The 11,321-nt window shown below is 45.3% G+C and overlaps 1 long non-coding RNA gene and 4 other non-coding genes across 5 annotated transcripts; 4 read left to right on the top strand and 1 right to left on the bottom strand.

Moving 5' to 3' along the window:
- Window positions 1-2,087: 2,087 nt before the first annotated feature.
- On the bottom strand, window positions 2,088-3,227 carry LOC144514836 (uncharacterized). The gene is made up of 3 exons (XR_013501587.1): window positions 2,564-3,227; window positions 2,372-2,452; window positions 2,088-2,276 (listed from the first exon to the last, which is right to left on the bottom strand). It is a non-coding gene; the product is annotated as an uncharacterized LOC144514836 (long non-coding RNA).
- Window positions 3,228-9,251: 6,024 nt separating this feature from the next.
- On the top strand, window positions 9,252-9,442 carry LOC144514837 (U2 spliceosomal RNA). Its single transcript, XR_013501588.1, has one exon. It is a non-coding gene; the product is annotated as a U2 spliceosomal RNA (small nuclear RNA).
- Window positions 9,443-9,863: 421 nt separating this feature from the next.
- LOC144514839 (U5 spliceosomal RNA) lies at window positions 9,864-9,979 on the top strand. The gene has a single exon (XR_013501590.1). It is a non-coding gene; the product is annotated as a U5 spliceosomal RNA (small nuclear RNA).
- Window positions 9,980-10,262: 283 nt separating this feature from the next.
- LOC144514838 (U2 spliceosomal RNA) lies at window positions 10,263-10,451 on the top strand. The gene has a single exon (XR_013501589.1). It is a non-coding gene; the product is annotated as a U2 spliceosomal RNA (small nuclear RNA).
- Window positions 10,452-10,872: 421 nt separating this feature from the next.
- LOC144514840 (U5 spliceosomal RNA) lies at window positions 10,873-10,988 on the top strand. Its single transcript, XR_013501591.1, has one exon. It is a non-coding gene; the product is annotated as a U5 spliceosomal RNA (small nuclear RNA).
- The last annotated feature ends 333 nt before the right edge of the window (window positions 10,989-11,321 follow it).

Raw genomic sequence — 11,321 nt, 5'->3', positions numbered from 1 at the left:
GCAATGAAGGCACATGGTTCTTTTAAAAGCACAGGCAGTGTGGGACCATGATTGGCACACTGAGCACTGAGACCATGGGACGCCACTTCTTTGTAGCCTTCTTCTTCTTGTCGTCTATATCTAGGTCCGTTGCCACCGAAAAGTTCCACGGATGTCCCTCGTTTTCAGCTGATGTCCGTCCCCTTCCTCTGTCTCTGTGTTGGCGTTCTAACCTCCGGTGGATTTGTGAGACTATGGTTAACTGCTCCTCAGATCTCTGCAGGGTAAATCCAGACAGATAGTTAGACTATCTGCCCAATCTGAGTTTTCTGTTGTATGAATAAAACGTTTTCACTGTGTTGATGGCCCCCACCACATCCCTACAAAACACTCCGTTTAAAAAGAACCCTGGAGCGTTTGGTCGGACAGTCCGGCTCGTGTGAAAGCTCATCTGAACTCTGGTGCAGGTCTGTACGGATTGTATATATGTATACGGATTTAGCCGGCGGCCTTGAGTTTGACACGTGATTTAAAGCCTTTTAACATTTATTAGGTGCCTATTCATCATTTTCATTAAAATAGACTTCATATGAATCTCACCACTGTCTTTGGATCACACTTTACTGTAAGAAGAAGACTGATATTTTCATTTACCCTAGTTAAGATTCTTTGTACTTTATTGTTGTTTATTGGCACCATCAATGTGGTTCCTTTCAAACAGTACAATGTGGGGAACATTAACGTTGTATTGTACTGAATTGAGTAACATGTTGTAAATAAAAAGTAGCCTATTTCTCAGTTTCATTATTGGCTCACCTATTCAATACCCAGGGTCACAGTATGATTTGATGAAAATGAAGCATTTAGTTGCTCACAGTGACAGGTTGGTTGATTGATTGATATATTTTATTTTGAACATGTAAATAAAATAAAACATCAGAAAAAAAAATAGTTAAAAAATAAAACTCCATAATTCCCAGTACTTAAAGACCTATATTTACACATGCAAAAAGGAGTAGGAAGAAGTAAAACGTATGTACTCCTACCCCTTTGTACCCTTTCTATCCTATTAAATGAGTTAGCTACAAAATAATAAGTCTACAGAGGTGTTGGAAGGAGGAAAATGTTAAAGGAAAAACTAAATATTTGGCCTTCGCTGTAAAGCTCAAAATAAAAAATGTCAATGGAGGAATAAATACAGAGAATACAACAGGGCCGAGGCCTACAGTATGTGTCCTCTTAGTTTGGAATACCACTAATAATACACGTTTGATCTACAACCCTAATAGCAGCATTAACATAAACAGATACATGCCATGTGTGTCCCCAACAGAAATAAACTGTGTGTGTGGGTGTGTGTGTGTGTGTGTGTGTGTGTGTGTGTGTGTGTGTGTGTGTGTGTGTGTGTGTGTGTGTGTGTGTGTGTGTGTGTGTGTGTGTGTGTGTGTGTGTGTGTGTGTGTGTGTGTGTGTGTGTGTCTGTGTAGTGTGTGTGTGTCTGTGTGTGTGTGTGTGTGTGTCTGTGTGTGTGTGTCTGTGTGTGTGTGTGTGTGTGTGTGTGTGTGTGTGTGTGTGTGTGTGTGAGTATATTCCTTGTGTTATTATTGTATGAAATGATTGTTTAAAGGAACACGCCGACTTATTGGGACTTTGTCTTATTCCCCGTAACCCCCAGAGTTAGATAAGTCCAGACATACCCTTCTCATCTCTGTGCGTGTTGTAACTCTGTCTGACGGTTCCACCGGTAGCTTAGCCTAGCACAGATCCTGAAGGTAACTGGTTCCATCTAGCCTACTGCTCCCAATAAGTGACAACATAACGCCAACATGTTCCTATTTACATGTTGTGATTTGTAGAGTCACAGCGTGTACAAAAAAACAACGTAACATGAGACACAGCCATCTTCTAACCATAAACAAACCGGGAACTATATTCTCTCTAAAATTATACATTTTCAAATGCAACTTTAGTTATTAAAAGATGGCATCAAATTTAGATTGTGTCTTTAACAAATGAAATTTACTCTGATTCCTGATAAACTAAATAACACTGTCTCACAATATTAGACATTTCTATAGAGCTTTTCAAGCACTTGTTTAAAAATGCTACTGATAAGGTACATCAGGATGAGATGTTTTTTCTCAAACATTCTCCAAGTACCTTGGCTGAATCCTGCTGTGTACAGTTCAGTCTTGAGAACTGTCCATTGATCAGGGATCAACTCCACATCCACTCCAGCAGATAGTAAAAGAGGTCGGAAGTGACTGATGAGTTTGTTTACCTCTTCATCACCAAAATCTGAGATCAAAAGGGAAAACATGAATATAAAGTTAAGCAGTTGTCTTAAAACATAAAATGCGTAAAGATTAGTTCATTACATTTGAATTGCTAACCTGAACTCGTGTCTGCCTCTGGCCAGCACTGGAAACTGGTCAGCCGCATAGCCTGCAGGACACCACAGCTTAGGCCCAGGTCTACAGTTGTGCAGAGATAGATGGATGGGCGTCTTTTTATTTATACTGAGGTGAAAACACACCAACACAACCTAAAATCAAATCATAAATTGTAGGATATAAGATACATACCTTGACTTGTACTTTTCTCTGACAGCCTGAGTGGAGGAAAGGCAGCTCTGAGCTTCAGCCAGGGTTGACACTGACCTCTGCAGTGACTTGGAGGTTGCTCAGTTGATAGATGGTGTCATGGACAAGGCAGCAAAACCTGAGCACTCCACCATCCTTGCCTATGTTGAGGAACCCCTTGGCTTTGGCCCTCAGAACAGAATTGATGTTCGTGGCCTCCTGGGAGTACAAACAAAACAACTGCATTATATCAGACAGCATTTAAAACTGATGAAGAGAACAAGAAAGCAGACATTAAATAATCCATCTACACTGCTGGTTTTAGTAGGCTATAAATTAACATACCTTCTCCTCCAAGTGGCGTACAATGCCAGCATATCCCCTGAGAAAATGGTCAAGTGCTTTGAAGAGATGTGGTAGCCACCGGGTTCCACCTACTCTGGTTGGCATCAAAGCCTTCATGTGGAGCTCCCTGAAGTGTTGCTTTAGGCTGGCCCTGTTCACTCCCCTCTTATGATATAAGGTGTAGAGTCCACTCAACAGGTCCTCAACTTTCCTGGCCGTCACATTTTTCCTTATTCCGTCTGAAAAGGCAAGTTCTAGCTTATGGGCCATGCAGCGGATCCCCAGCACATTTTGTCTGTCTGCACGCAGTTTTGTAACTACACCATTGTTTACTCCTGTCATTACAGATGCTCCATCTGTGGTGATTGCCACTAGCTTGTTCTTCCAATCAGTGCTGACTCCACTTTCCATTGTACTGCACACTGCTTCAGCTATATTTGTAGCATCTGGTTTTGAGACAGCTTTTACCCCGACAAAATCAACTTTGACCTTCCCCTCACTGGCACTCCTGACGGAGACCATTTCTTCTTCCATCACTGCACTGTCCAGGGATCCATCTGACATGACCGAGATGAACTTGCCATCTGATAATCTTGCCCTCATCTTTCTTCTCTCTTCCTCTGCTATGTAGTGACTGAACTCTTTTGCCTGGTAGTCATTTGGGTTAGGGTTAGGGTTAGGGTAACCCTAACCCTAAGCTGTCTTTAACCAGCCTTAGGTGCTTCACCATGGAGCGCTTGGGCGGGGGTGCTAAGTAGCAGCTATTGTTATGCCCAATTAAAAGTACTGGACCATGACAAGTGCGAACCGTCCGGGGAGGTTGCGCCGGACAGCAAACAGGTGGTGCTCATCGCTCTCGGCCTTTTGGTTAAGACTGCGATCACCTCCGGTTAATCGGGAAAACTCTGCCTGTTTGTGGCCTTGTTTTCTCTGTTTTTGGAGGATATTGTCACATATTGTTTGAAATTGTTAAAATTCCTTGTAATTTGCTCATTTACAAAGGTAGGTAAGTTGCTTAAAACTTTATTTTTGACCTCAACTAGGTCAATTGAGTGGGGTCTCCATCATGTCAGCCAGCCATGCTGGCATGCGGAGGCACCACAGCGTCCGTTTCACTTTTAAAGACAAAGATGGCAGTCCATTGGTGATGTCGAGGCTTGACTTTTCCAGGAAGCTAATACAGAGAACGTTACTTTTCCCACCAGAAGATATAAATTGTATTGTTACCCTGCCTTTTAACAAAGGTTTTGATGTAAGCTTTCGCTCTGCCAGTGTTCTCAGAGACTTCTGGAACAGATATGAAAATGAAAAACACCAGTTTTCCACTTTCAATGTTGAGAAACTGACTGACAATGCCTTTAAAACAGTCATTGTCAGAATGTTCAATGAGACAGTGAATGCGGACGACATTTGTTTGTGGCTGGGGAGATATTGCACTGTGAAAGGCCAGGCTACCAAGGTGAGAGATGAGGATGGAATCTGGAATTGCGCTTGGAGGGTCCCCCATACACCAAGGCCAGGACCCTCAGGGCTTCCAGGGCCTGAAACATCTGCCATCAATGATAGTTCTCGGTAACAACAGAGGCTACATCCACTACCAGGGACAGCCCAAGCTCTGCCGCAAGTGTGGTGAGCATGGGCACCTGGCAGAAGCATGTCAACAGATAATTTGTGGGAAATGTAGAGAAATTGGGCATACCTTTGAGGAGTGTACCAATGGCAGGAAGTGTAATCTTTGTGGAGAAACAAACCACCTCTTCAGAGATTGCCCAAAGTCTTTTGCCAACAAACTGAAAGCAGCAAAAGTAGTCGCAAAGCAACAAAATGGCGGACCAGGTGAACCATTTAGAGAGCTGTTTGAAGAAGCCGAGCTGGGAAATTCAAATCTCCCTCCAAATCCTGTGATTGGAGAACACGAAATGGGTGACGGGGGAGAGGAGGAGGGGCCTGTAACTGCCCAATCAGAGGAGAGTGGTGAGAAAGATGGGGCAGTGCAGGCAGAAGGCGGAGCTAGTCTAGAACATGAAAGTGACCAGTCACAAGGCAATAGCAAGGATGCCTCCCTCCCCAATGCCCAGCCGGCCAAGAGGCCTTTATCAGAAACGTCCTCTGAGTCTCCTGGAGTCGCAGAGAAGAGGGGAAGAGCTGGCAACTCCTCAGACAGTTTATCTGTGGGGGAGCCCAGAGTCTTCCCCCCCAATTCCCCAAATGAGGTCTCTTTCCTAAACATAGCTCTGCAATCAACCCCAAAGGACTCAAACTTAAATGCAACCTTGCAACAAAGGCCCACCCCCAGAGTCCAACCGGGAAATGAAGCTCAAACCCTTCCCTTTTCACCAATAGGAGTGAAGGAAGAGCTCCATTCACAAGCCATTGACTAACTGCCTCTTTTAAGACATTTTAACATTGCAATTCGCCTCTTAGCCCTTTAAAATGTCATACTTGTTATTTATAATCATACTCATGACACTTACCTTCTCAACCATAAATGTGAGAAGTGTGAAGTCGAGAGTTAGAGCCGAGACTGTTTTATCCTTTCTTAACTCTTTGAAGTCGGATGTGTTTTTAATACAGGAGTGTGGCTTGCCGTTTTTAAACCATTACAGAGATTGGGAGGAGTTATGGCAACAAACATCGATATGGAGCGGATCAAATCAGAACAAAAATGATGGCGTGGCCATTCTAATCAAAAACCCCCTAGTCTTGGTGAAGGGTAGCACAGTGGTGAGAGATGGCCGGGCACTTTTAGCACACTTGACTTTTATGGGAAGAGATTTTAACGTCTTAAATATTTATGGTTTTAATGATAAAAATGACAGGTATGACCTTTTAGAAGACCTGCAGTTCCACATGCTAGGTAGGGCACCACTAGTTGTAGGGGGGAGATTTTAATTGTATTCTAAGCAGGAATGACAGGAAAGGAGCAGGGGAAGATTTTAAAATTGACAAAACATCGGTTTTATTACAGGACATATGCAAAGATTTTAAACTTCTCGACTGTTTTAGAACCATGCATCCCAGAGAGCAAGGCTTCACCTGGTTCAGTGGTGATGGCACCAGAGCCTCTCGCATAGATTACATTTTATCACGCGATTGCCCACCAATGGATGCTAGATTGGAACCCGTTTTCTTTTCAGACCACGCAATGCTTTCCTGCACCCTCTCACTGTCTTCTGAGGTGATATTAGGAAGTGGTCTGTGGAAGCTCAACTGTTCCCTTTTAGAGGATAGGGAGTTAGTTAGTCAGTATCGGGAGCAGTACCTCGAGTGGCAGACCCTTCAAGACTTTTACGATACACGTGCACATTGGTGGGAAATGGTAAAAAGACGGACCCAGACCTTCTTTAGACAGGCAGGTAAGAGAAAGAAAGATAGGGACGACAGACGCATGTTGGGACTGCAAAAACGACTCCAGCGGTATTTTAAACTAAACCAACAAGGGATGGATCTAAATGAAGACATGAAACAAATTAAAAGAGAGATGTCCCTTTTAGCAGAAATTAAAAGCAAGGGTGTCATTTTAAGAAGCAAAGAAAAAGAAATAGAGGAAGGGGAAAAGTGTACAAGATATTTTTTTAAGAAAATAGTAAATAAAGGAGGGGGCATTTTAAGCTTAAAAAAAGAAAATGGCTGCACTGCTACAACAACAGAGGAAATCAAAGACACAATTGAAAACTTTTATACAGAACTATATAGAGAAAAACTGGTTCAACGAGACAGCATGATGGAAGTTTTAAATTTCATTGAGCAAACGGTAGACGACACAGTGCTTTTAACCCAGGATTTTACCATTCTAGAGTTAAATGAATGCATCAAGAGTTTTAGAACAGGGAAGTCCCCAGGAGAAGACGGACTTCCCTTAGAATTTTATTTAACATTTTGGGACATTTTAGCACCTGACTTGCTTGATGTTTTTAGTGATTTTGAAAAACTTGAACAACTTCCTGACAGCTTTAGAGTAGGGATAGTGACCCTCCTTTACAAAGACAAAGACAAGACTGACCTGAGAAATTGGAGACCCATCACACTTTTAAATTTTGACTGTAAACTTTTTAGTAAACTTTTAGCATCACGCACGTCTTTGTTTTTAGAAGGGCTGATCCACCCGGATCAAGCCTGTGCCATACCAGGGAGGAAGATCACCGACAGCCTCGTACTGATCCGAGACACCATCTGTTATGCGAGAGACAGAAACATCCGGCTAGTAGTCCTAAATTTAGATTTTGAGAAAGCTTTTGATCGGGTCTCGCACCAATACCTTTTCCAGGTACTGCAAAAAATGGGTTTCCCAAGAAGGTTTATAGCCTGGGTGGGATTGCTGTACCGGGTATTACCAGCAAATTCCTTGTTAACGGGAATCTGACAAAAGCAGTCAATATCAACTGCGGTGTCCGTCAGGGGTGTCCGTTATCTGCCCTCCTTTATGTTATTTGCATCGAGCCACTGGCACAGATCTTGAGAAGGGACAAACAAATCACTGGGGTAGGAGTGCCAGGGAGCGGGGGGACTTGCGACAAAGTGCATTTTATATATGGACGATATTAACATTTTATGCACTGACCTTTTATCTGTCAACAGGACTCTAGACTTGACCGACTGGTTTGGGCGGGCTTCTGGGTCAAAACTAAATAGAAGCAAGACCCTAGCCCATTTTTATGGACCGTGGACAGCGACTGAGATGACAGGACTCCCCTGACTGTGACCCAGACCGACCAAAAAATACTTGGGGTCAAATTTGATAGGGAGGGGGGAGGGAAAACAAATTGGCCAGACATGGTAGGGAAAGTTAGGCAGAGACTAGGGTACTGGAGACTTAGAGGACTGACACTAGAAGGAAAGGTTTTAATCATCAAGGCAGTGATTTTACCTTTGCTTTTACTCATCAGCTCTGTTTTTATCCCACCCAGAAAAGTGATTTTAGACCTGGAACGAGCCATCTTTTATTTCCTGTGGGGGTCCAAGTGGGAACGGTTGCAGAGAAGCGTGATGAAGAAGCCAAAGGAGAAAGGAGGGAAAGGAGTGCCGGACCTGTTATTGTTTTTAGGGAGCAGATTTACAGCTATACACATAACAGCAGCCACGGCCCCATCCAGAAATGCTAAGACAGCAGCTATGGCACGGTTCTGGATGGGGTCATATCTCAGAAGACTGAAGATTTTACCCTCTGATCTTAAAGTACCTGTGTCTTTTATCCTGCCGCCAACCTATGCTTTTATCCAGACCTTTTTAAAAACGTTTTCACCTTGAGCAAGAAGATGTGTGTGTTTTAACAAATCATCGCTCTCTCATTTCAGTTGTGCAGGAGCGGGAACCAGTGAGTCCAGTGCGTGGGCTGGCATTTGGAGAGCCCTCAACTGTTTGGCGCAACACGAACCATTCGGCTCTCCCAAACAGACTCCGGGACCTGTCATGGATGGTGGCTCATGAGATCCTCCCGGTCAGGTCCGTCATGCACTCCCGGGGCATGTCAGCGCACTCAACCTGCCCCCGACCAGGTTGTGGCGAGCCTGAGTCGGTGAGGCATTTGCTCTGGGAGTGCAGCGCTGCCGTAGACCAGTGGGCAATGGCCGGCTCCTTGCAATTCCCGTACTTACCAGCAAGGGAGGTCCTCACAGCACAGCTAGTGCTGTATGGGGGGAGCCCAAAGAAACAGATGCCAGCACGTGACTTTGCAAATCAGTGGCTCACCCTGGCCGCCATCAAAGACGCCATTTGGACCTCCAGAAACTTGCTGGTAAGAAAGCACATGCAGATCCCCCCCGCAGCTGTGATCAAGATGGCTGCAGCAACGGCCCAAATGGCCCGAGCTGCAAGCGCCAGGCCAAGGACACAGCTGCAAAGAAGAATCGCCTCTGTGCCCATTCGGACGAAGGAGCCGGAGCCACACAAAAAAAGGTCAAAGCAGCGGCGGCCTGACTCTCCGGGTGAGGCAGGTGGGAAGGAGCAACAAGGGGAGGGTCTCCTCTGAGCACCGTAACAGGATCCCGAGACTCAAACGGTACTCATTGTTAGAGACTCACTGGTTGAACCTATTTTTGGTGGGCTCTGCTGTTTGGCTGAGCCTTGTGTACTTGTGAAAAGCAAATAAGCTGTCCTTAACTAGACTTCTGTTGTTATCAGCAGCAGCACAGAAACAGGACACAGAGGGAGCATTGCCATTTGGCTGAACCTTGTCCAATTTTTGAAAACCAAACAAGCTGTCTTTAACCAGCCTTAGGTGCTTCACCATGGAGCGCTTGGGCGGGGGTGCTAAGTAGCAGCTATTGTTATGCCCAATTAAAAGTACTGACCATGACAAGTGCGAACTGTCCGGGAGGTTGCGTCTGACAGCAAACAGGTGGTGCTCATCGTTTCTCGGCCTTTTGGCTAAGATCAAGTGTAGTATCTGTTCTTATCAGTTTAATATCTGATATGTCCTCTATCAGGGGACAACGTATTAAATGGATTTTTTAGCAATGGGAGTTGAAAAAGGGGCTTGCTCCGCTCATTCCACGCACGACCTGGTATTGCAGCGCCGCCGGGAACGGTGCACCCTTCTTCTGTCTTGTGGAAAACCAAATAATGCACGCTGAGCTGCCCGTCGCTCAATTTGATACCGGACCGAAAGAGACATGCGTCGCAGTGGCTGGCGGACTTCGTGGCCCGGAGTTGTGGCAAGAAGCGCCGGTTTGACTGAATGATCTGTCAAACCTCATTGGGTTCCTGGTATCAAAACGCTGTTATAATACTCTTAAGACACGACAACTGGGGTGAAAACGCAGCAGCGAATAAACAGCAAGATGAAGTCTCACAAAAGTGCAGCGAGATTTGCACTATTGATTGGCAGGAAAAGCAGCAGAGAGAAAATATTGGCCGTGTGGCCTTGGATTTGGAAAGCGGCACACCAAGTGAGGCTTACCGCGAGGGTTTGGACTGGGACGACTAGGGTTTACGGCTGCTCTCGAGTACAGGGCTGTACTTACTCTGGTTTCTCTTCATAACGCACAAGTCTTTCGCCTTTACTAAAGACTTCCGTGGAGAGGAACACCAATGAGTTGAACCTATTTTTTGGTGGGCTCTGCTGTTTGGCTGAGCCTTGTGTACTTGTGAAAAGCAAATAAGCTGTCCTTAACTAGACTTCTGTTGTTATCAGCAGCAGCACAGAAACAGGACACAGAGGGAGCATTGCCATTTGGCTGAACCTTGTCCAATTTTGAAAACCAAACAAGCTGTCTTTAACCAGCCTTAGGTGCTTCACCATGGAGCGCTGGGCGGGGGTGCTAAGTAGCAGCTATTGTTATGCCCAATTAAAAGTACTGGACCATGACAAGTGCGAACCGTCCGGGAGGTTGCGTCGGACAGCAAACAGGTGGTGCTCATCGCTCGGCCTTTTGGCTAAGATCAAGTGTAGTATCTGTTCTTATCAGTTTAATATCTGATATGTCCTCTATCAGGGGACAACGTATTAAATGGATTTTTTAGCAATGGGAGTTGAAAAAGGGGCTTGCTCCGCTCATTCCACGCATCGACCTGGTATTGCAGCGCCGCCGGGAACGGTGCACCCTTCTTCTGTCTTGTGGAAAACCAAATAATGCACGCTGAGCTGCCCGTCGCTCAATTTGATACCGGACCGAAAGAGACATGCGTCGCAGTGGCTGGCGGACTTCGTGGCCCGGAGTTGTGGCAAGAAGCGCCGGTTTGACTGAATGATCTGTCAAACCTCATTGGGTTCCTGGTATCAAAACGCTGTTATAATACTCTTAAGACACGACAACTGGGGTGAAAACGCAGCAGCGAATAAACAGCAAGATGAAGTCTCACAAAAGTGCAGCGAGATTTGCACTATTGATTGGCAGGAAAAGCAGCAGAGAGAAAATATTGGCCGTGTGGCCTTGGATTTGGAAAGCGGCACACCAAGTGAGGCTTACCGCGAGGGTTTGGACTGGGACGACTAGGGTTTACGGCTGCTCTCGAGTACAGGGCTGTACTTACTCTGGTTTCTCTTCATAACGCACAAGTCTTTCGCCTTTACTAAAGACTTCCGTGGAGAGGAACACCAATGAGTTGAACCTATTTTTGGTGGGCTCTGCTGTTTGGCTGAGCCTTGTGTACTTGTGAAAAGCAAATAAGCTGTCCTTAACTAGACTTCTGTTGTTATCAGCAGCAGCACAGAAACAGGACACAGAGGGAGCATTGCCATTTGGCTGAACCTTGTCCAATTTTTGAAAACCAAACAAGCTGTCTTTAACCAGCCTTAGGTGCTTCACCATGGAGCGCTTGGGCGGGGGTGCTAAGTAGCAGCTATTGTTATGCCCAATTAAAAGTACTGGACCATGACAAGTGCGAACCGTCCGGGAGGTTGCGCCGGACAGCAAACAGGTGGTGCTCATCGCTCTCGGCCTTTTGGTTAAGACTGCGATCACCTCCGGTTAATCGG

This window comes from Sander vitreus, unplaced genomic scaffold (assembly GCF_031162955.1).
Source record: "Sander vitreus isolate 19-12246 unplaced genomic scaffold, sanVit1 ctg717_0, whole genome shotgun sequence".
In the NCBI taxonomy this organism is placed as follows: Eukaryota; Metazoa; Chordata; class Actinopteri; order Perciformes; family Percidae; genus Sander; species Sander vitreus.
Note: the sequence above shows the minus strand (reverse complement) of the source record. Positions and strands in the feature narration are given on the sequence as shown.